This window comes from Balaenoptera borealis (assembly GCF_965194805.1).
Source record: "Balaenoptera borealis genome assembly, chromosome: 4".
Taxonomy (NCBI): domain Eukaryota; kingdom Metazoa; phylum Chordata; class Mammalia; order Artiodactyla; family Balaenopteridae; genus Balaenoptera; species Balaenoptera borealis.
The window spans coordinates 107151864-107173562 of record NC_138861.1 but is presented as its reverse complement, the minus strand read 5'-3'; the positions used below and the strand labels follow the sequence as shown (position 1 = coordinate 107173562).

The 21699-nt window shown below is 47.2% G+C and overlaps 1 protein-coding gene across 5 annotated transcripts in view; it reads right to left on the bottom strand.

Annotated features, from left to right (window-relative positions):
- Positions 1 to 21278, bottom strand: part of PROM1 (prominin 1) — a 113188-nt gene extending 91910 nt beyond the window's left edge. The window contains exons 1-2 of one of the 5 annotated variants that reach the window (XM_082389492.1): positions 21194 to 21278; positions 20387 to 20556 (exon numbers count right to left, since the gene is read on the bottom strand). The gene's annotated coding sequence lies outside the window, so the exon portion shown is untranslated. Of the gene's footprint in view, positions 1 to 2473; positions 2555 to 3168; positions 3248 to 3593; positions 3862 to 3916; positions 4269 to 20386; positions 20557 to 21193 lie in introns of those variants that run through there. The other 4 variants (XM_082389491.1, XM_082389490.1, XM_082389494.1 and 1 more) reach the window with 4 other exon arrangements.
- Positions 21279 to 21699: the final 421 nt, after the last annotated feature.

Here is a 21699-nt window from a genome sequence, read left to right as displayed (position 1 = left end):
GAGGGTAGGTCCCTCTTAAAGTTTAGACCACTTTTAGGAACATCTCACTACTTATGAAACACTAGACAATGGATAAAAGTCAAGGCAAAAAGGAAGAGGGTTTCATCTCAGTTTGAATCGTTGTTCCAAAAAAGAAGGTCTGGGTACTTCCCTGGGAAAGCACACTAGGTAGCGAGAGCCACTGAGAGCAGCTCAGGGAACTGCCAGCAGAAAACCCAAGACGGCTCCCGACCCAACAGCCGCATCAGCGTAAAACGGAGTCTGTGTTTAAAATGAAATTATAGGACCTCATTTCTGGAGATGTGGCCCATTAATCTGCATTTTTAACATGCTCCCCTGGTGACAGATTCTTAGACAACTAAGGTTTGAGAGCCAGCACTGTTCCTGAGTTCCCTCCTGGCTAATCCATGCCGCTTTCCAAAGACACCTCCATCTTCCCAAACACAACTGCAGAACAACAGACGTGAGGCAAAAGCACCCCAAACGCCCTTCTTGTATCACCTTGAACTGATCTAGCCCAACAGCTCGGTAGGGTCCCTGACTTCCTCATCTTCTCCATACCCTTGGAGTCTGACGCACAGTAGGCACTCAATAAGGATGGCTGACATCAAATGGTGGCAGGTAGAGAGAAGACTGACACAAAATGGTCAGGTTGACCTATTTCAAAATTGGTCAAGCACCTGTGTATGAGCAGTCTACAGCCCGCGGGAGGGAGGTGTTGGATTGCTTGTAGCTGTTTCCTCCAACACAGGGAGCAGACTGTCTCCTCACTGGATTCATCCATGACGGAACAACTGGTCTACCACTCTGGGGGGCCATACTTTCAGCTGCAATCCTTGACTTAGCAGGCTTTGGAAATCGCTCCCTTGGGGCCTCTCTCCTCAAACAGGCACTAGACTAATCAATAAGGTAGGTTCACCATTTTCTGGTTTATGGGATGAAGATTCCTGGGTCCCCTGGAAAGGGACCCAAGAACACGAATTTTAAGCAAATACCTCACATGATTCTGAGCCTGGGGTCCAGAGATCGGCACTTCCATGAACACTGGTTTAAAAGCAAATACGATGACCATCCAGCTTCACTTCTTCTCTACTTTTTCTTTTTGATGGAATTTTTTGAAGGAATTTCTTTTAAAAGGATCTGTGTAGGTGTTATCTAGGGTTTTTGGGGGGTGGGCGGGTGGATGGGAGATGCCCAACTTCTGAGCCCACCTTTGTGAGTCTGGGGGGTGGCAGCCCTGCCTCTCATTGTGAGGCCAGCTGAGGTGCCCAAACTGAGCCCGGGCTCAGCCAATCAGACGCTTACTCCTGGGCTTGTGCATGAGACGCACTGAGGCATAGGAAGTTTCCACTTCATCCTAGCAATGATGGCAACATGCCAGCAGCCACAGCCAGAGTCTAATGGTGGCAGCCATGGCCATACACCCATCCGGGGTCCTGTTGCATGTCCTGAGTCCCACTCCTCCGGGCTCCTGAGCCTGGCTAGCCAGCCTTTCTGTCACTTCGCTAAGCCACCCAGTAACCAGTCCCTTTTTGACTAAAATTACCCAGAATTGGCTTCTGTCATTTTTAACAATGCATCCTGACCTTGATCAAATCTCAGAGCGAACTCTTGACCCCTGCAAAACTGATTTCCTTCATATTTTAAACAGTCCCGACGAAACAATATTTGGTTTAAAGTTTTATTATTTTCAACCTATCCTTTGATGCACTTTGCTTCACCTTACTAGATACACAGAAATAGTCCAGCGTGGAACTCATAAGGAAGTTCATTTAAAAATTATGGGATACATTAAGAAAACAAAACTAAACTAAGGGGCGCTGCTGCAGGGACCAGAGCCCTGGCTTTCGAGACTGGGAAGTCTCTAGTCCCACTGATGAGCTCTGTGACAGCAGTTGCTTACAATCTCCACGCTTTCCTTTTTGCTAGTCTGTAAAATGGTGTTTTAAATAGCGTGGGAGGGTTGGAAATGGGATAGGTACAACGCCTGGCACACACACAACTGGCCGTCGATTGAGGGTCTGGACTGCCCCTGCGAACAGCAATAATCTCAACTCCACCATGGCCGCGAGGCTCACCCTGACAGGCAGAACAGCTTCCAGAACACTGAAGGAGGAAACTCACAAATGAGTGAGAAAAGCCTAAGTAGTTAACCTCACACACATTGAATAATAGGAAGTTGGTGATATTCAAGTCTTGCGAAAACGGCAATTTCATACGGTCCAAGCAACCAAAGAACAGCAGCTGTTTGGGTCTCCGGTGGGTCTCTGTTGGGATGGGGGGAGGGGACGTTCAAGGACCTCAATCACACCTGCTTGTGTTAACAAAGATCAGCCGCCTCTCTCAGAAACCCGGGAAAACCTTCCTCCAGCCCGGGCAGGAGCAAGGTCAGCAGCCGCCGCGGGCTACAGGCGCAACCTGTTGCTACAGAAAGCTGGTGGCGCCGCTTCCCCAGCCTTCCCCTCCAACCCACCTGCAGGCCGGGGCCGCTCCTGCCCTCGCTCCCTCCGCGCCAGGAACCTCTCCCCGGCTGCGGGACAAAGGATGGGCGGCAAGGCGGGCGCGGGAAGCCAGGAGACTCGAGGAATCCGCTGTCGCCTGGGGGAGGGGGTTGCCGGAGTAACTTGGCTGCCCCGAGAGAGTCGGCGCCGGTTCCCCGCCGAGCCGCGGGTTGGCGTGGACTGGGGTCGCCGTCCTAAGCCGTGTGCCCCAGGCACCCCTGATCGCATCCCCCGCCGCTCTCGGAGAGGGCTTTCGAGGAAACTGACCTGGGGCCCCCGACTCTCCCGCACCGCGAAGCTCCTCCTCTGTCCACGCTTCCCTTTGTTTTCCTGGCCGGCGCCTAACCCAGCGGGGTGCGCCTCCATCATCCCGTTCTCCATCAGGCAATCACCAAAGGTCCCCGCGCTGTGCACCCAAAGCGGACCGGGGGGGATGCATCAAGCCAGGGGTGCGTGCGCTCCCAGATGGGCAAGGCGATAAGGCCTCCCATGGCACCCCCAGAGCCCCCCTCCTGTGATGGTCGATTGCACCGCATACTTCTTTTAGCAAACCAGAGTTAGGTGACCCCTTTCCATACCCAGCTGGGGAGAGTCAGTGTCCCGCACCCCTCGTTCCACTCCCCAGGACTCCCCTCACCGCCGAACAGTTCCCAAGCCCCGGACCAACCTCGCCTCGTCCGTCGCCCTCTCAGAGAACGAGCCGGTGGCCTCGGGGTCTGGGTCCCACTCGCGCTCCCACCGCCTGCTCGCGCCCCGGAACCTGGCCACAGCCGCCAGCTCCCCTCCAGTGGGCGGAAAGAAGACCCACCACGCAGCCTGCAAAGTTTGCGTGCGTCTGCGCCCTGCCCGGAACTCTCGCAGGGTCCACGTCGCCGGCCCTGCAGCCCCTCTGGTTCCCCCGACGCTCCCGGGCTCGCACCACCTGCCGCGGCGCCGGGGAGGGGGTGCCGAGGGTTGGGAGGAGAAGGGAGCAGAGCAAGCCCCTCCATTCCCCATTCCCCGCCCCCAGCTTTCTGGAAAGGGGTGCACTCAGCCCCCGGGTCTGGGACGCAGACACCTTCCGAGCTCCGGCGTGAGGACGCAGCTACTCACCGTGCGCCCGGTCCAGCTACCGGTCAGCCCTCGCCGCCGCTGCCGCCCCCCTCTTTCCTCCCAGCCCTGCTCGCCCGGCCCCGGCTCATGAATGATTTATGAGTCGGCTTCGGGGACCACCGGGATGGCTTCCGGAGAGGCCGCCCCGCTGCCCCGCGCGCCGGCCAGACCCCGGGACGGGGCGGGTCCGGAAAGGCGCCTGCCTTGGAGGCGCGCCGGCGAGGCCCAGGGTGCCCTTGGGGACCTGTTGCGGCCTCCCCAGCTCCCGGGCGGGACTTGCGAACGAGGCTGCCGCAATGCACTGCTTCCTGAAATGTACTCACCCGCGGCGGGAGAGCTGAGCGCGCAGCCAGGTGGCCGGTGGGCACTGACTCGGTACTTCAGAGATAGCTAATCCTGGAGTTCGGCTCGCGCGCTCCCGGTTGGACCAGCTGAGCAGCTTCGCCACGATACCCCGGGGCACCCGCTGGGACCTAGCTGCATCCATTTCCTGAGGCTAGAGTCCCGCTCCACAGAGCACGTCCCTCCCACAGGACCCACGCCTCCTTGAGGCAGGCTGAGCGGTTTACTTGGAACGCCGCTCCTCTTCTAAAAACTTCGCATCTCTCTGGTTCCACCTCAGACCTGCCTCGGTTGACTCCCTCTGCCGCTTTAGACGATTCTATTGCGTTTCCAAGACTTAAAAAAAAAAAAAAAAATTACTCAAATAAAACAAACCCCCAATCATTTGGTTCCTTAGCGTGTACCAAGCGTAATGCTAGTGGCTGGAGCTATAAAACCGGCACAAAGCAGCCCTTGCTCCCATGTACGCACACAGGCATCCGCTATAGCTCCAAGCACACGGAGCTTTCATTACTCATTTCATACCGGTCTCTTGGCTGTGCGTTGCCTGCCATCCCCTCAAGCTGAGGGATGGGGACCTTCTGCCAGAAGCAACCACTTCCTCTTCTAACCGTGCTCACCTCACTCCTCACTCACTACTTCCTATCTTGAGTGGAGAGTACTCTCTGGTAGGAAAAATAAGACTAATGGAAGAAAAGCACCTTCCGGACGGTGTCTAGCACACAGCAGGTGTTTAATGTTTGTGATATGGATGGATTGATGGATGCATGGAAGGATGGACAGACTGACAATTGAATGATGGCCAGGAAGGTTAACTCAACAGCTCTTTCACTTACCCCAGAATCTAGCATAAAACAGGTGCTCGAAAGAGCATTATTTTTGTTTGATTTAAAGTTTAAACTGATCTTGAATGTGCATCTTTCCTGGATAAATGCTAGTTCAGGAAACTTCTGAAAACTGCACTATAGGCACGCAAAGTTAGGTGGTGCCCTGAGACATCTAATCAGGCCTGCTGTTTCTCCCTCTGAAACTGGTCAGGGCCTCTGCTTGAACACCTCCAGAGGCCCCAGCACTTCTGCTCAAGGGCAGCCCTCTCTGGGTGGGGCCCAAAGGTGAGTTCTTCCCGCCTGAGGGCAGCCAGCTCTGCCCTGCCTCAAATTTTGGCCCTGTCCCTTTTCATCACTGTGACTTTGGCTGCTTAATCTCACTGAGCCTGTTTCCTTGTCTGCAAAGTAAAAATAATTATGCCTCACGAAGCTCATTTTTACTCCTAATAATAATGATGATGATGATAATAATAATAATAACAATAATAGTGGTGATAGCTGAAACTTAATGAATGCTCACTACAGATGAGGCAGTATGCCAAGTGCTTTATGTGCATTATTTCATGTAATCTTAGCAACAACAGCAGCATAGTATTATCTCCATCTTAAAGATAACGCTAAAAGAGTTTCAGTAATTTGCCCAAGGTCACAGAGCTAGTAAGTGACGCACTGAATCTGAACCCAGATGTGGCCTCCAGAGCCCATGATTATCCTAACATACCAGTGCCCCAAAGACAACATAAAACCCTCTGGGGCCTGTACTCTCCTGACAGATAATGTAGTGTGGATTGAAATGGTTGGCCATCAGTCTTCCTGCAGGCACTGAATGCTTTAGCTGTTTTTATCCATTTCATACCCCCAACACCTACTCTACCTGGGCCATCATAGGTGTTTAATAAATGAATGAATAAATAGCAAACATAGAACACAATGTTAAGATGTGTTCTGAGCAGCCTTAGGCAGACTGTAACAGGAACTAATGATTTATTCTGTTCAACTTGGCTTGGAGTTCTAATCCTACAGTCCCACTATTCAGCACAACTGAATTTCTTTTCTCTTTTTTTTAAATTGAGGTATAGTTGATTTACAATATTGTGTTAGTTATAGGTGTACAACACAGTAATTCAATTTTTTTTTTTTTGCAGATTATATTCCATTATAGGTTGTTACAAGAAATTCAATATAATTCCCTGTGCTATCCTTGCTGCTTATCTCTTTTATGTATCATAGTTTGTAACTGTTAATCCCATACTCCTAATTTGTCACTCCCCACCCTCTCCTCTTCGGTAACCATAAGTTTGTTTTCTATGTCTGTGAGTCTCTTTCTGTTTTGTATATGATTCATTTGTATTATTTTTTAGATTCCACATGTAAGTGATATCATGTAGTATTTGTCTTTCTCTGAGTTATTTCTCTAAGCATAATATTCTCTAGGTCCATCCATGTTGCTGCAAATGGCAATATTCCATTGTTTTTTTATGGCTGAGTAATATTCCATTTTGTGTGTGTGTGTGTGTGTGTGTGTGTGTATATATATATATATATATATATAAAACATCTTCTTAAGCCAGTCGTCTGTTGATGGGCACTTGGGTTGTTTCCATGTCTTGGCTATTGTAAATAGTGCTGCTATGAACATTGGGGTGCATATATCTTTTCGAATTAGAGTTTTCGTGTTTTTTCCAGATATGTACCCAGGAGTGGATCATATGGCAGCTTTATTTTTAGTTTTTCAAGGAACTTCTGTACTGTTCTCCATAGTGGCTGCACCAATTTACATTCCCACCAACAGTGTAGGAAGGTTCCCTTTTCTCCACACCCTCTCCAGCATTTATTATTTGTAGACTTTTTGCGGATGGCCATTCTGACCAGTGTGAGGTGATACCTCATTGTGGTTTTGATTTAGTGCAACTGAATTTCTATGTCATATGTTATATGCAAGGCCAGAGGGGGTGATGTTATTCCCATACACACGCTGAGTCATTAGATGCAAAAATTGTCCCCCTTTCTGAAATTGCTTCTCACTTTGCCTGCCCAAATGAAATCTAAACAGGAGGCAGCAGGGCATCCTAGAAGGATCCAGAAGATTCATTCAGGTTCAGTCACGAACAGCCAGTGTGTTCCCTGGTAAGTCATGTAACCCCCCTGGGCTTCACATTCCTCACTGGTCAATAGCCATGCTCAATGACCACATAAGACTAAAGGCTACCATCTTGGACAGTGCAGACAGGACATTTCCATCATCACAGACAGGGCTATTGGACAGTGCTGGGTTAAATAGTGAACCATAATAAAAGGGAAATTACAACAGGACTACAATAACAAACTTAAGTTTCAAGAAAAGTGATCAGGGTTATGTAACATTAGAAACGAAGTGTTGATTGAAATCAGTTATTGTCTGAGTACACAACACTTGGTCATTCAACAATCCTTGATCTTTGACAAGATGTTCCTTATGAAGAACTTTGAATATTTTTCTCTGAGTTACTAAGACTAAAACAAAATAGGTTAGTGAGTATATTATTCTAATTAACCTGAAATTTTCTATAAATAACTATGTTCCCCCAAAATAATGTATTTGTATGACCAACAAACATTGCATCATATGATGCTTTAGAAAAACGGGTTTATGCAATCTCAACATCCACTGCCTTGTCTTCTTAAGACTGAAGTTTGTGTAAGAGACAGCCAGGGAGAGAGGGAAAAGGAGAGAGAGACAGAGAGCCAGTGAGAGGGAAAGAGAAATTGTTCTAAATAGAAATTCCACTAGTTTTGAAGGGAATGACTTCATGCAAGCCAAGGTTCTCCTATAAATGTTTTACCTCATGATTTCCTGTTAATCTTGCTTTTTTCCACTTGCCTCTGGGCTTAGATGCCAAAAAATAGCATTGCTGGTGTTTAATAACCAAAAGCCAAGAATACATTCTTCTTGTACTTTGAGAACATTCAGCTAAGATTTGTAACTCATCCATCAAGCCCACTGCATAGTAATTCAGAGGAAAAAAACTTCAATCTAGTTTGGACCAAGAGGAGGAAAGAAAGAGAAGGGGCCAGGCCAAGGATAGTACCTCAGAGCCTGGATTCCAAACCTGGGGAGAACTTGGAAAACTCAGTCACAATTTAATGAGGCAGGTATTGGGTAGTTTTATATTTTATGTGCTGTATCTGTCTTTCGGTAACTGTTTCAAATAAATGCCTCATCTCTAGGGCTGGCTTTCATCTGTGGCTTTCCCCCTGACATCATTTTTAACATGCACTAACTCAGATGGGGCTTCATAATCTGTCTTTAGTAACAGTATGGAAAAAATGAGAGCAGCAGAAGGTCAGAGAATTATAAAGTGTTAGGATACTTGCTCTTATTTTCTTGAGAAAAGCAGGGTTCTTTCCAGCTAAATTGCAGAGGAGGTAGACAGGAAAATTCCACAATTTCTGATTCTATAGTTTTCAGTTTTTATTATATCCCAAAAGAGATTCACCCAGGAACTTTTATTTATACAACACAAAACTTACATCTATGCATGCAGTGTTTTACCCCTCTGGGAATACTTACTATTATTACTTTCCTCTAAAGAACTATTAATTTGCATTTATCTTCTGCATCATCTGAAAGCACTTATTAAACATCTGTTAATCATTCATACATTCATTCATTCAGTAACATTTACTCAGCACCTGAAACCGAGCATGACCCTGAGGAGTCCTCCCAGCTAACCAGAGATTTATGGCTCAGATAATGTTCCAACCACAAGAGAGAACTGATGGATATTTGGAACCATGTAATCAAGACAATCATCTCTGAAAATAGAAGATTACCCCCTCCCTAGCATGTAGCCCCTTCCTCTTTTCCCTATATAATCTCCAATCAAAACCTGGGGAGTTGGGAGTTGGTTCTTTGGGACATGAGTCCACCTTCTCCCCAGGATTGCCAGCTTCCTCAATAAAGCTATCTTTCCTTTCACCTAACACTTGTCTCTCAGTATTGGATTCTTGAGCAACAAGCAGCTGAATCTGAGTTCAGTAACACTGCTACTCGTCAGGAGCTAGAGATTCTAGTTACCCTGACCCAGAACATACTTATGAAAAGTCAGTCACACTGTTAACAGGGGCAGGTGTGGGGAAGTTTTATATTTTGTGTGCTGAATCTGTCTTCTGGTAACTGTTTCAAATGAAACTTATGAAAAAAAAAATATTTTATCAAACACTATCTTTTCTTCTTATTTACCCTCATTGTGAGACTTTCTAAAAAAGCATTCTCTGCAAAATTCTCTTTTGCTTCATATTTGATGTGCTACCTAAGCTATCATCAGATATTTATTTTAAATCAATATTTAAAATATTTATTTTAAATCCACTAAAATTTCTGCTAATTAAAACACTATTCACTTTTGCCAGAGCAATTAAGGTGTTAAATTATAGTCCCAACCACCTACTCATGCCAGAGAGTGAAAGGTGGAACTAGGTTTTGTGGTATAGTGTGGAAAACCTGGGAGGTGGAGCTTGAACTGAACTGGGAATGAGCCCTAGCTCTGTTACTCCATTCACTCACTCATTCATTCATTTTTCTCCTTCATTCATTCACTTACACATGCATTTGACAAATGGTGATTGACCACCTTCTGTGGGCCAGACTGAGCAAAGAGGTAGGGCAGAGAATAACAAAGGACACCCTTGGCCTCCCAGAGCCAACCCCCTCATAAAGGAGACCATGAGACACACAAGCCAACAAATCAATAAGCGTGTTCACTGTACACCCTTCAGTAAGTACTTGACATCTCTGATCTTCAGTTTCCTCACCTATAAACCACAGGTTTTGCAAAGATTAAATGAGATGATATATGTAACATACCTGTAGGTATGTTGAATGGCAGCTATTATTTCTGCTCTTACTATTTCTCTGTCAAACTCCCTTTTACCCCTACCCCCCATATTTATTTCCAATTTCATAAATTAGGGTGTAGGGCTATTGGGTCCACAAGCTAAATATTCATCCCATAAATATTTACATAATACGTCCTAAGGATTTGTAAGGCTCCAAGCCAGAGAGGTTGAAGAAGCTGGATATATTCTGACTTCTGCTCTGCAAAAGAAATTGTCCAAAACTTGGAAATGGGCAAAGGAGATGACTGGGCATCTTTTCAGTGGAGTGAGGGGCATGATCTAAAGGACCTTCTGGGAGTTATTGGATCTTACAGAGGTGTGTATTTGATAGTATTTATATTGACTAGGCTATAACACAACTGTGTAAAGGTAGAAGTTAAAACTGTAGAACACCGGGACTTCCCTGGTGGCGCAGCGGTTAAGAATCCACCTGCCAATGCAAGGGACATGGGTTCGATCCCTGGTCCGGGAAGATCCCACATTCCACAGAGCAACTAAGCCCATGTGCCACAACTACTGAGTCTGCGTGCCTCAACTACGGAAGCCCATGCTTCATTATGGAGGGAAGAAAAATTACAAACGAAGTGAGAATATTGTTCTAGATCAGGGTTTTTTAACCTCAGTGCTCTTGACATTTGGGGCTGGATAACCCTTTGTTGTGGGTCTGTCCTGTGCATTGTAGGATGTTCAAGCATCCCTGACTTCTACCCACCAGACAGAAGTAGCGCCCTGCCCCCTTCCCCCGAATTGTGACAAACAAGTATTTTCAAAATCTAGAGTTTGATTTTTTTTTTTAAGTCACAGGAGGAATGACTGAGTTTGGGCAGAATTTATCAGCTATATTAAAGAGGGAGTCCCTGGTATCAGTTTTGGCAAGTGCTAAGCGTGACGGTCATGAACTGAAGCATACTGTGCACCCAAGCCACTTCATCCATTCACATCACCTCCCCAGCCCTGGGGAGTCAGCCCTCAGTGACTTCCCATCGCCCCAGTCACAGCCTGCCCTGGAAGAATTGCAAAGTGAGTTGTTTTGAGAATGCAGCTACCTGCTTGGATTCCTCCGCTGTGACCTTCACAAACCTCCCCTGCTGGGTGCTTGCTCTGAGATTAGCCTACCACTTGGAGAAACTCGACATCTTACTTATAACTGTGAGCATAGAAGCATTCAGAAAAAAGAATAGGGCAATTCATGAAATTTCCCATGGGCTAACGAGAAAGCGCCCGGTATGTAATAGGGCTTCAATAAATCTCAGAGGAAAACAAGGGGAATGAGGGGAGCTATGAGCTCATAAGAAGACAAATGAAAGCAGTGATGAGATAAAAATTCACATTTTAAGGCAAGATAAGAAAAATTTAAACATAAAACTTCTTCTCTGCCCTTTGGCCTCCTCCTTCCCCACTGGTATGCATTGCGCACCTGCACTGGGTGTTAACCAGACCTCCCCAGAGATAAAGATCAATTTTTCTCCTACTGGCGCCAGCCATGTAACTCCTTAGAAGATAACATTCCTTTCTCAATCCTGTAAAAGGTCATGATGACCCACCCTCACCTTGTACATGCAGAGATCTTCGGTGAACTTTATGTACAATGCCAATGCAGAATTTCCCTTAAAGACTGGTGCTGAACAGACTGGTCAGTTGACCTGGGGAGACACTGGACTGCACCTAATGGAAGTTCATAGCTTAAATACTTACTTATGCCCTTACTAATATTACCAGCTATACTACTTGTATTCTGCTCGTTTTACAAGATTATTGTTTCTTGCATTACCAAATGTGTGACTGAGCCTCAGATAAAATTAATGATGATTAGGTGACTTGAAATGATTGACCAAACGTATAGTTCTGTGAGATCAGTGATTGTGGGACTTCGCTGGCGGTCCAGTGGTTAAGATTCCACACTTTCCCATGACAGTGGGGGACCAGAAAAATCTGCAGAGCATGGAGGGTAGAACCCCAGGCCTGGATGATAGAAAAATAACAACAGCTAACATTTTACTGAATGTTCTTCATGCATTGGGCAGAATGCTAGTTTCCATGTGCCAACTCATTGGCCCTTATAATAACTCTATGAGGTTAGTTCTGATATTATTTCTGCTTTACAAATGGGGAACCTAGTACCAAAAGGTTAAGCAATGTTCCCAGGGTCCAGGCTCCCCGTTAACGTGTGGGGGGCTCAGGGCAAGAGTACATGGAGGTCCATAGACCACATGTCAAATATTTGAAAGTTAAGAATCTAGCCAACAAATTGTTAAATAAAATATGTTCTCTCATCCTAAAAAAAAAAGAAAAAAGAAAAAGAAAAAGATTCATGCTTCCAACACAGGAGGTGCAGGTTCAATCCCTGGTCTGGGAACTCAGATACCACGTGCCATGTGGCGCAGGCCAAAAATTAAAAAAAAAGATCAGTGATTGTAATAGTTAGTGTAACTCTAGATATGGGAAGAAGCAACAGGAGGGAACCATTTCCTGGACCATAACAGACCAATGAGACAGGCGGTCCAGAGGCTTTTGCTTACAGTTAACAGGGCCTGGTCCAGTAATAGCACGGTGAGTGGCCTATCAACGCAATCCTTGCCTGACCTGGGGATGAGCATTCCTGGCGCCGTGGGACAAATTGATCACGAAATGCCTCCCAAACCTGGGTCAAAATTAAGACCAAAAAGGAAGGGATTGTAAAATAAAGAATGTTGCCCACCATCCAGTCCGTAAGAATCAAGTCATTAGGCGCTGCAGTGGCTGACCTACACTACACCCTGGGAGGAATTCAGGGCGAAGATCGGGATGACATGCTCTGTGCTCTGGGAAAACTGGCAGAACAGGCCTTCGGGTAGTTAGATATTTTCAGGAGAAATTTTTTAGGAGCCTGGATTTCTGCATCTTCCCATACTTAGAAAAGCACTGAAACCACTAATTAAGATGTTTATCCCTCAGGGCTAGCAGCAACCTTCTACTGAGATGTGTGCTTGATTGCATGTACCCCCTTCACCAAAATCACATATATACCGGCTGGCCTCCCCCCTTACCTTTTTGGAGTAGTTCTCAGAGCTCTCTGACAGACTGACTGTCTCCCGGGTTCACATGGGTGAACCTAGAGATCATCATACTAAGTGAAGTAAGTCAGACAGAGAAAGACAAATATCATGTGCTATCACTTATATGTGGAATCTGAAAAAAACATGACACAAATGAACTTATTTACAAAACAGAAATAGACTCACAGACATAGAAGACAAACTTATGGTTACCAAAGGGGTAGGGGGAGGGATAAACTGGAAATTTGGGATTAACAGATACATACTACTATATATAAAATAGATAACCAACAAGGACCTACTGTACAGCACAGGGAGCTGTATTCAATATCTTGTGACAAACCACAGTGGAAAAGAATTTGAAAAAGAATTTTTATATACGTGTGTGTGTGCGTGTATGTGTGTGTGTGTGTATATATATACATAAACTGAATCACTTTGCTTGCTGTACACCTGAATCATTATAAATCAACTATACTTCAATTTAAAGAAATTATGTATCTTAACTAATGAGCTTTTAGGCGCCCCTTACATTTTGTGCTGGCCCTGTGTGACCCTATGCAACACTGGCCAAGACCAGAGCTTATCCGCGCATTTCCCTTTGTTCACTAAACAAGTTCTTTGGGGCGTGGCTCTGCATGCAGCTATACTAAGCTCTAAGCCTGCAGAGATGACGAACACCAAGCCCAGCCCTCAAGATTGTCACCATCTAGTGGGGGAAACAAACAAAGGACACTCTGAATTCTAGGTGCACCAACAGAGAGCAAGGACAAGGTAAGTGTGGGCGTAAAGAGAGGAAGCAAAGCTCCGCTCAGCCCCAGCTGGATCAGGGAAGGCTTCCCAGGGGCCCTGGTGCTCAAGCTACTTCTTTGGAGTGAGAAGTTCACCAGGTGGAGAAGGAGGAGGACATTCTGAGCAAAGCAGTCAGCATTCCTAGGTGTCTTTCTGAAACTGAGCAGGATCCTATGGGGCCCTGCTGGGGAAAAAAGCCTTTCAATGTCCCCCCATTTCTTGTTTGTAGGAAAAAGGCTTCAGCCTCCTAGGCCTTCCCTGAACTCCAAAGGGCAGATTCAAACAGTTACTAATTACTGGAGTGAGGGAAAGCAGAAACAAAGGAGGAGCAGTCAAGAAACAATGGTGCAGGGCTTCCCTGGTGGCGCAGTGGTTAAGAATCCGCCTGCCAACGCAGGGGACATGGGTTCGAGCCCTAGTCCGGGAAGATCCCACATGCCGCGGAGCAACTAAGCCCGTGCACCACAGCTACTGAGCCTGTGCTCTAGAGCCCATGAGCCACAACTACTGAGCCCGTGTGCCACAACTACTGAAGCCCACGCGCCTAGAGCCTGTGCTCCGCTGCAAGAGAAGCCACCGCAATGAGAAGCTCACGCACTGCAATGGAGAGTAGCCCCCGCTCGCCACAACTAGAGAAAGCCCACGCACAGCGACGAAGACCCAACACAGCCAAAAATAAATAAAATAAATAAATTATAAAACAAAAAACAAAAAAAGAAAGAAACAATGGTGCAGTGATGGGGCAGGGTCCTGGTTCCTCCTCAAGGGATATACAGAACAATCTGATACACATTTCCGAGTTCTGCTACAGGAACTAAGGCCCCCACACAGGTGGAGGTTGGTACCTTCATGCTGAGCACAAGCACGTGGACCCCTTCTGGTTGGAATCAGAAGGCTGATGATTGATATTCCTGGAACACCACCCCGTAACCTCAACATCAACCAATCAGAGGAAGGTCACATACCCTGCAACCCTCCCTTCAAATTCTGCTTATAAAAACTCTTCCCCAAAACCCATCAGGGAGTTCAGGCTTTTTGAGCATGAGACACCCATTCTTCTTACTTGGCCCTTGCAATAAACCTTTTTTCTGCTCCAAACTCTGATGTTTCAGTTTGTTTGGCCTCACTGTGCTTCCAGAACTGAACTTGGGTTTGACAACATTCAGATTCAGTCAGTGATATTGTAGGGTTGGATTGCAAAGTGTGTGGAACACAATTTGGAGAAAATGAATAATGAAAAGTGAATCTAGAGCAGGAGGTTGGAAGGGGTCAGGCTGTGAAGGGGCTCATACACCAACCATGCTAAGGGATTTGGACCATCTGAAGGCAATGGAGGAACCATCAATGGTTATAAAGTAGAGGAGTAATGGTATGATATTAGTTTTAGGTAGATTATTCCAGAAGGAGGGCTGGGGAGGAGGAAGCTGTGTGGTGTGGGAGAGAGGAGCCTGACAAGACACTACCCAGTGTGGGTGCTCAGGGGCTGGTTCACAAGGGCCTTGCTGTCCTATTCAGGAGTCTGGCTTTTTCCTCTACTTTGAAGAGCTCTGGCCTTTAGAATATCCATTAGATTAACTTCTCTTTGTGTTGCCTCCCTCCACCCAATTGCTGGCAAGAAGTCTAATTATTATATGCAGCAAATGTCTGCTGGCCTCAACACCCTAGATCGACAAAATAAAGTCTCGGGGACTTCCCTGGTGGTGCAGTGGATAAGACTCCATGCTCCCAATGCAGGGGACCCAGGTTCAATCCCTGGTCAGGGAACTAGATCCCACATGCATGCCACAACTAAGAGTTCACATGCCACAACTAAGGAGCCCATGTGCCACAACTAAGGAGCCGGCAAGCCACAACTAAGGAGCCCGCCTGCCGCAACTAAGACCTGGCCCAACCAAATAAATAAAATAAGTAAATAAATAAAGTCTCATTTACATTTCTGTCCCAATTAGAAGTCTCCATGCCCTGCCCCACCCCCTTACCTACGCAGAAAAGTAGATGCCTTTTAAAGTACCAATGAGGTATTTTGGGGAGTCCCCAAAGGTGTCTGTTCTCTGCCTTCATCCACCACTCAGAGCCCAACATGGCCTTCAGCTGCTGCTCTGACACCCATGGCCACAAAACCACCTGAGGAAGCCTGTCTCCTGCCCCTGCAGACACAGCCCATCACAGGACCCAACATCCTTATCACCACCATCTCCAGATTGCTACAGGGCCCTTAAAACATGGAGCTCCACAGGTGCTGCACAGATCTGGGGTGTATGGCCTCATCCCCAGATCTGGGCCATAATTTGGAAGGCTAAAAGAATCCCCAGAGGGCGCCTGGCCCAATGGTTCTCAAACTCTAGCCCACCCATCACTGAGAGCTGGTCTGAGGGATTTCCCCACTAAAACCCAATAAGACCCAAATAAACCTGGATCTTCTTGCCCCTTAAGGCCGGCCTTCACACGCTGTGGCTTTCCAGGTACACCCCTCCACTATATCTGCCTCCTAAATGCCCTGCGTGGTGACTGCAGCCAGTCTCCCAAGGGACGAGGAAGCTGAGGAGAACATCACCCAGCATGAGGCCTGCAGAGCTTCCTTACCACCCCCCTTTTCTCACACCGCCACTCAGATCTGCCCCCTCCCTTCTTTCCAGAAACTCCCTGCTCACGTAGTCCTTGATGCTGGCAGGAGAAGCCGCAGGATTCAGTAGACTGTAGTTAGAGGATCACTGGAAGATGGGTACCAAAGGTTCCGGATCCTCAGCTCAGGGATCTTTCCTTCAATCGCACGATAGGGGAAAAGAGAATACTGGAGAAAGCCCAGACCAGGCCCCTGCATCACGGAAAGAGAGGCACCGTGGGGGATGGAAAGGTGTGGGCGTTAAGCTTTGCAGAACAAAAGGCACAACAGCGATGTGTATCTTACAAAGATAATACTTGATAAAAGCCCATTTACTCCTCCACTACTGGAAACCTTTTCTCAAAGGGCTTCCATTCTGAGTGTGGTTTTCTAACGCTGAGGCAGGGAGCCCTAGAGTTTGCTCAGGACAGGAGTCTTAAGTCCCAGCCCCATTTCAAGGGGGGCGAACACCCAGGTGTCAGTTACATATGTTAGGTTACTAAATAAGATGTTCATTTAAGAAAAAAGCATCTATCCTCTACCGCAACTCAACACTTAAAATTGGCCTAGGAAAAGCCCTGAACTTGACTAGTAGTCAAGCAGCACACAAACAATAAGGATGTGGCCAGGACCGCTCCTTGCCCACCAATGTCCACTCGCCCCTTCTTTCACTCATTGAGATCATGAATAAGCAGTACCCATAGCCTCCTCTAGTAAAGATTACATTTCCCAGCCTTCCTCGGAGCTATCACTAAATTCTGGTTACGCAGAATAAAGCCAGAGCGGTGTATGCAGTTCTCGGAAATGTCCTTAGAGGGCGTATTAATGAGGGTTCTCCAGAGAAACAGAACAGGAGATATATATGGAGATTTATTACTAAGAATTGGCTCACGTGATGTTGGAGGCTGAGGAGTTCCTCAATCTCCCAACAGCAAGCTGGAGCCCCAGGGAAGTCGGTGGTATACTTCAGTCTGAGTCTGAAGGCCTTAGAACCAGGGAAGCTGATAATGTAAACCTCAGTCCACAGACAAGAGAAGATGAAATGAAATGTCCCAGGTCAAGCAGGGGAAAAAAAGGGGGAAATCCCTTCTTACTCAAGCTTTTGTTCTGTTCAAACCCTCAACAGATTGGACAACGCCCAAACCACACTGGGGAGGATAATCTACTAAGTTCACTCATTTAACTGCTAATTTTATCAGGAAGCCCCCTCACAAACACACCCAGAAACAATGTTTAAACTGGGCACCTGTGGCCAGTCAAGGTGACACATAAAATGAACCATCACAGAGGGGGAGGGTGTCTCCTTCTTCATCTCTTCCTCCTACCTGCTGCCCAGAATTTGGATTGATGGTTGGAGCTCCAGCAGCCATATTGGGCCATGAGTTGACCTTGAGAAGAGAAGCCATGCACAGCAGAGCAACATAAAAGGAAAAGTGGATCATCACTGCAGCTCACACTGCCTTCCTTCCACAAGTGTTATCATGAGTGACAAACAAATTTCTATGAGGTTTAAGCTACAGTTTTTTGTTTTTTGTTTTTTTTCCGTTCTGTTACTTGTAGCCAAACTTCCTCAAAACTAATAAAATGCCAATATATCACATCCAATGAAAGATGGTGGGTCCTGTGGGGGTTTTTTTGTCATTCATTTCTGCCTTTATTAGTATAGTGTATTTGGACTCACTTTCTCTCTCTAACCACAGACTCTTCATTCAGGGAAGGTCTGGCTATAGTTGCTACACATTTGATAGATAGAGCAAGAGGCTGGGAGGAGGAAGGACAAATTCTAAATTTAAGGCAGAACAAACCACTTCCTCCCTGTCATTCGTTTGTTCTTTTTAATTTAACCAATGCTGACTGACTCTGTGCCAGGTACTATGTGGTATCTCATCTAATCCTCACTGACAACACAATGAGGGAGGCATCATCCCCATTTTTCAGATGAGGAAACTGAGGTTCTGAGAGGTAAGGAAATGGCAGAGTGAGAATCAGTCTGCCTCCCTTGATTCTGCATTGATTATTTTTTAAAATCATCAAACATATTTTCATTTGGCTAGTGGGAACTTGATTCCACAAACTTACTTCAACAAGGCAGAGAATGAAATAGTATGAAGCATCCAGTTCTCAGGTGATAAGGAGGCTGGGGTTGGTCAACCAGTTAACTACTATCTATTGAGCACCTACTGTGTGCCATGCACTATTCTTCAAGTGGGTCGTCACCAATGTGATGTTTACAGAGCACCTTTCCTCTGAAGTGCAAGCATCACCGTTTCTGTGCAGAACGCACACTGCCATGGCGCACTCTCGTGGTTCAGAAGAAAAAATAACAGCCATGGGTACAGGGACCTAGGTCTGGTTCCACCTCTACCACCTGTCCACTGTGCGCCTTCAGATAGGTTGGGTAACCTCTCTGGTCTTCTGTCTCCCCTTCAAGGCCTTTGAGACTTTCCCCTGCCTTTGCTTGTGCTTCTTTTGAGTGTTCCTTAATTCAAACTTGGTCAAAGCTTGTCGGGCAGTGCTATTTAGAGTTGTCCAGAAAATTTCACTCTCAATGGAAATTCAGGAACCTTCCATTAGGTCCCCAAAATAATTCACATAAACAAACATCGGGCTTCAGTTGCAGTTTCCTTTTATAAAAGAGAGAAGACATTTGAGAAGGAATTGTTGTTACCGTTGAAATAGTCCCTGGAATCATGTTCTCACCTCCTCCTTGACTTTTTTCTTTTAGGAACCTCCTCTGGGAAAGAGTCCCGTTGGAATGTGTTTCCAAAATAGATTTGGTGATAAGAACATGGGGTTCTTGATTAAACTAACAAACCAACAGAAGCAGTATCCCAAGTCAGTCTTGGAGTTGTGATTCTGCAGATCAGAATGAGGCCAGGAATAAATGTTCTTAAGAAGCGCCCAGGGCCTGGGCTAAACCAAGACTTGAGTCCACATCCTGAGGCTACATGGAAGTTGGAATCAGAAGTTTGAATCCTGATCTTCCTATTTATTAGCTGTGTGATCTTGGGCAAGTGTTCTACTCAACTCACAAAGTATTCATGAGCAAGGGTCCGTATTACGCGCCAGATCATGTGCCTGGCTGAGGTGCTGATGGTGGAAGGTGAGAAGCCAGCCTGCCTATGGGTGTTGCAGAGCCTGGAGGGGAGACTACCAAAGAGCAGGGACCACTAAAGGTGAAGAATGCCACCAAAGCGGAGGGGGACCCCATAGAGGTACCCAGCACACCTGGCCCGGTCTGCAGGGGACGGGAGTGGCTTCCCTGAGAAAAGGCGGTTCAGGATGCAAAGGCTGACTAGGACTCGGCCAGGTGAGCAGGTTGGACGAGAGCCCTGCAGGTATCAGGACAAATGCGCAGAGACCAGGTAAGTACCTGAATGCGGGCCTCCTGAGGCCAGAAAGAAATCCAGGAGGCGTCGGGGTAGCCGTGGAAACTGGGGTGGGAGGGGGAGGCAGATCACACGTGGTCTCATCCGCGCATGCGCTCTATTCTAAAGGCGAAAGGAAGTCCCTCAAAGATGAGGGGTGGTCATGGTGCCATCGGATGTTGAAGGCACGTTCCTGAGCCTCCGAATCTTCATCTGTAAACGAGGGGTTTTGAGGCGCCTCTACTTTCCTCTTTCCCACCTGTGGTCTAATTCTCCACCCAGGGAGCGATGTTTTCACACCAGAAGCCGGATCCTGTCCCTCCTTTGCTTAAAAGCCCCTGATGGCCCCCATCTCAGAATAGCGTCCAAAGTGCCCAGCGTGGCCTGTAACAATATGCCACGCCCTTCCCGGGCCTCCCTGTGGCCCCCAGGCCCCCAGCACACTTCCCCGCAAGTTGTGCCGCGGCTGCGTCCTCCGCCTGGGGTCTCAGACCCAGACGCCACTCAGCCCCTCCCGACGGCACCCCTCGCTGTCCCTTGAGGTAGCTCAGTTTTTCTTTGGAGCACATTCACCTGTCATCTCATATATTTATTTGTCTAGTTCTTTCCTGTCTGCTCCCCCCAGTAGAAGGTGAGCTCCCGGGGAGCAGGGATTTGGTGTCTGCTTGCTGCTGTCTCCCCAGGGTCTGGTGCAGAGCGCCAGCCCATGATATCAGAACAATACCTATCTCACATGTTTGAGAAACTCAAATCATAGAAATATTGTATAAGTAGCATTGGGTTCAGTAAGTACCTAGGAAGTACTTCCCTGTTTCTTTCTACCCCAATCCCCCATCTTCCAGACTCCCGTTAGAAGTCCTTCCCAGGGCACCATTCACCCCTGAGCCCCCAATTGCCCCACTGGGCCCTCTGCCCTGCCTGCCAGCCCCTGGCTCTGTCCCTGACTGACCTGCAGGTTTCGTACTGCCCCGCTGCTGGCTTGGCTGTGTCCCCGGAGGAGATGGGATGTGTCACGGTCGCCACACACTGTGGCCGAGGCTGTTTGGAGGTTGGCAACTCTAGTCATCGTCCTGCTGCCCCTGGACCCTGTGTGGTCAGGGCCTGGGTGTGGCCATCACCCTGGGCGGCATCAAATGCATGCCAGGGCATGTAATGAATCTGGACCATTTTTCAGGGACAGAAAAAACAAAACCCTTCCTTAAGCTTTGACTGATGGCTTCTTTTCTCCTGACCCCGACACAAACAGATGGTTTTCATCTGATTTTCTCCAGCAGTGACCTGGGATCACGTGCAGAAAGCCTGCTGACTGCTCCCGCCCCTTCCTACAATCCACCTGCAAGGGTCGTGGAGATGGCAAGCAGTCTGCAACAGGGAGGCCCAGGCAATCTTCTGGAAAGGCTCTCTCCTCCTGCCTCTTACTCAGAACTCACAGGGATTTAAACAAAAAGCGGGGTCTTGCAGCACACGGGATCTTCACTGTGGCGCGCGGACTTCGTTGTGGCACACATGCGGGATCTAGTTCTCTGACCAGGGATCGAACCCAGGCCCCCTGCATTGGAAGTGCTGAGTCTTACCCACTGCACCACCAAGGAAGTCCCCCAAGGGGGGGGAGGTCTTTAAAATCACCTAGATCAGGGGTGTTGAACCTGAGGCTTCTGATTGGCTGAGGGGTTTGGACTTGGGCTCTGAGCCTGTGTGCAAGATGGTGTCAGTCTGTGGACAGAGGGTGCTTGATTTTTTGATTCTCAGAACCGACCTGTGCAAACGTCTGGCCTGGGGAAGAGGAATAACTCACCTGTGATCACACCGTGGATGGCAGCTCAGTCTCCTGGGGCTCCGAGACCTCCATCTGCCAGGTCACCAGCGCTGCTCAGGACCAAACCACGGGCAGATAAATAACAACAAACACGGAAACAATAAAAACCAAGCTTAGAAGAAACAAAGCAAAAGGAGATCAACATGTTAGCCGCAGTCATTTCTGGGAGCAGTGGGACAAAAGTCTTTCTCTTTTCTATTCTTTTAAATTTTTTTCTGTATTTTCCAGAATTTCTATTTTAGAAGCCTTTTCTTGAAAGCATCATTAAAAGAAGAAAACTTTCTTTGAAGGAAAAAAAAAATCACTGGCATTGTATAAAAGTATCTCCGTCCAACCCCTCTTTTTATGTTTTTTTAGGTTTGAAGTTTTTTCTGTTGTTCGAGTTTGTAAGAAATACATTTTGGTAACCAACTTTTCTAGAAAGAAAGCATGAGAGTTTAAGAATG